We start from the raw sequence: 2,793 nt of genomic DNA, 5'->3' as shown, positions 1-2,793 counted from the left end.
TTCGATCCGTAGGCATCTGCCAACGCTATTTCCTAGCAAGGAAGTGTCACATTTAGATTCTTTTGAGGTGAATACGAGGTATACATGACACATCGCCATGAATATTATATCTTATCCTGAAACAGAGATGAGGTGCGATATCTCGTCTTACGAAACATTAGAACTCTATTGCTTCGATACGTAGACATCTGCCAACGCTATTTCCTAGCAAGGAAGTGTCGCATTTACATTCGTTTGAAGTGTTTGCGAGGTACACAGAACACTTCGCAATGAATATTATATCTTATCATGACACATAGAAATGTGATGCGATGTCGCGTTTTGAGAAGCATTAGAACTCTAATGCTACGATACGTAGACATCTGCAAACGCTATTTCCTAGCAAGCAAGTGTCGCATTTACATTTTTTTGAAGTGAATACGAGGTATACATAACAATGCACTATGAATATTATATCTTATCATGAAACATAGAAATGAGGTGCGAGATCGCAATTTAAGAAGCATTAGAACTCCATTGCTTCGGTACGTAGTCATCTGCAAACTCTACTTCCTAGCAAGAAAGTGTCGCATTTACATTCATCTGAAGTGAATACGAGGTATACATAACACTGCGCAATGAATATAATATCTTATCATAAAACATAGAAATGAGATGCGATATCGCGATTTAAGCAGCATTAGAATTCTATTGCTTCGATACGTAGACACCTGCAAACGCTATTTCCTAGCAAGGAAGTGTCGCATTTACATGTATGCGAGGTGTAAGTGACACTTCGTAATGAATATAATATCTTATCATGAAACATAGAAATGAGATGCTATATCGCGTTTTAAGAAGCATTAGAGCTCTATTGCTACGATACGTAGACATCTGCAAACGCTATTTCCTAGCAAGGAAGTGCAGCATTTCAATTCTTTAGAAGTGAATACGAAGTATACATGACACTTCGCAATGAATATTATATCTTATCATAAAACGTTAAAATGAGATGCGATATCTCGTTTCAAGAAGCATTAGAACTCTGTTGCTTCGATACGTACTCATCTGCCATCGCTATTTCCTCGGAAGGAGGTGTTGCATTTACATTCATTTGAAGTATGTGCGAGGTATTCAAGACACTTCGCAATGAAAATTATATCTTATCATGAAACATAGAAATGAGATGCGATATGGCGATTTAAGAAGGATTAGAACTCTATTGCTTCGGTACGTAGACATCTGCAAGCGCCATTTCCAAGCAAGGAAGTGTCGCATTTACATTTTTAGGAAGTGTAGACGAGATATACATAACACTCCACAATGAATATTGTATCTTATCATGAAACAAATAATTGAGGATCGATTCGCGTTTTAAGAAGCATTAGAACCTTATTGCTATGATACATAGACATCTGCAGTCGCTATTTCCTAGCAAGGAAGTGTCGCATTTACGTTCTTTTGAAGTGAATACGTTATATACACAGCACTCCACAATGAATATTATATCTTATCATGAAACATAGAAATGTGGAGCGATTTCGCGTCTTAAGAAGCATTAGAAATCTATTGCTTCGATACGTAGACATCTGCAGACGCTATTACCTAGCAAGGAAGTGTCGCATTTACATTCTTTTGAAGTGAATTCGAGGTATACATAACACTCCACAATGAATATTATATCTTATCATGAAACATAGAAATGAGATGCGATATGGCGATTAAAGAAGCATTAGATCTCTATTGCTACGATACGTAGATATCTGCAGACGCTATTTCCTAGCAAGGAAGTGTCGCATTCATATTCATTGAAGTGTAGACGAGATATACATAATACTGCACAATGTATATTATATCTTATCATGAAACGTAGAAATGAGATGCGATATGGCGTTTTAGGAAGCATTAGAACTCTATTGCTACGATGCGTAGACATCTGGAAACGTAATTTATTAGAAAGGAAGTGTTGGATTTACATTCATTTGAAGTGTAGACGAGGAACACATAACACTTCGCAATGAATATTATATATTATCATAAGACATAGAAATGTGATGCGATATCAAGTTTTAAGATGCAGTAGATCTTTATTGCTTCGATACGTAGACATCTGCAACACGCTTTTACTCAGCAAGGAAGTGTCGCATTTATATTCATTTGAAGTGTATGCGAGGTATACATGACACTTCGCAATGTATATTATATCTTATCATGAAACATAGAATTGTGATGCGATATTGCGATTTAAGAAGCACCAGTACTCTGTTGCTTCGATACGTAGACAACTGCAAACGCTACTTCCTAGCAAGGAAGTGTCGCACTTACGTTCATTAAAGTGTATACGAGGTATACGTAACACTTCGCAATGAGTATTATAGCTTATCATGAAGCATAGGAATGAGATGCGATATCGCGATTTAAGCATTAGAACTCTATTGCTTCGATACGTCGACATCTGCAGACGCTATTTCCTAGCAAGGAAGTGTTGCATTTACATTCTTTTGATGTGAATACGAGGTATACATAACACTCCACAATGAATATTATATCTTATCATGAAACATAGAAATGAGGAGCGATTTCGGGTTTTAAGAAGCATTAGAACCCTGTTGCTTCGATACGTAGACATCTGCCACCGCTATATCCTAGCAAGGAAGTGTCGCATTTACATTCATTTGAATTGTAGACGAGATACACATAGCACTGCACAATGATAATTATATCCTATCATGTAACGTAGAATTGAGGTGCGATATCGCGATATAAGAAGCATTGGAATACTATTGCTTCGATACGTAGATATCTGGAAACGCT

Source organism: Xylocopa sonorina, unplaced genomic scaffold (genome assembly GCF_050948175.1).
Source record: "Xylocopa sonorina isolate GNS202 unplaced genomic scaffold, iyXylSono1_principal scaffold0098, whole genome shotgun sequence".
Lineage (NCBI taxonomy): Eukaryota > Metazoa > Arthropoda > Insecta > Hymenoptera > Apidae > Xylocopa > Xylocopa sonorina.
The sequence above is the reverse complement of the archived record's forward strand: the minus strand, read 5'-3'. Positions refer to the sequence as shown.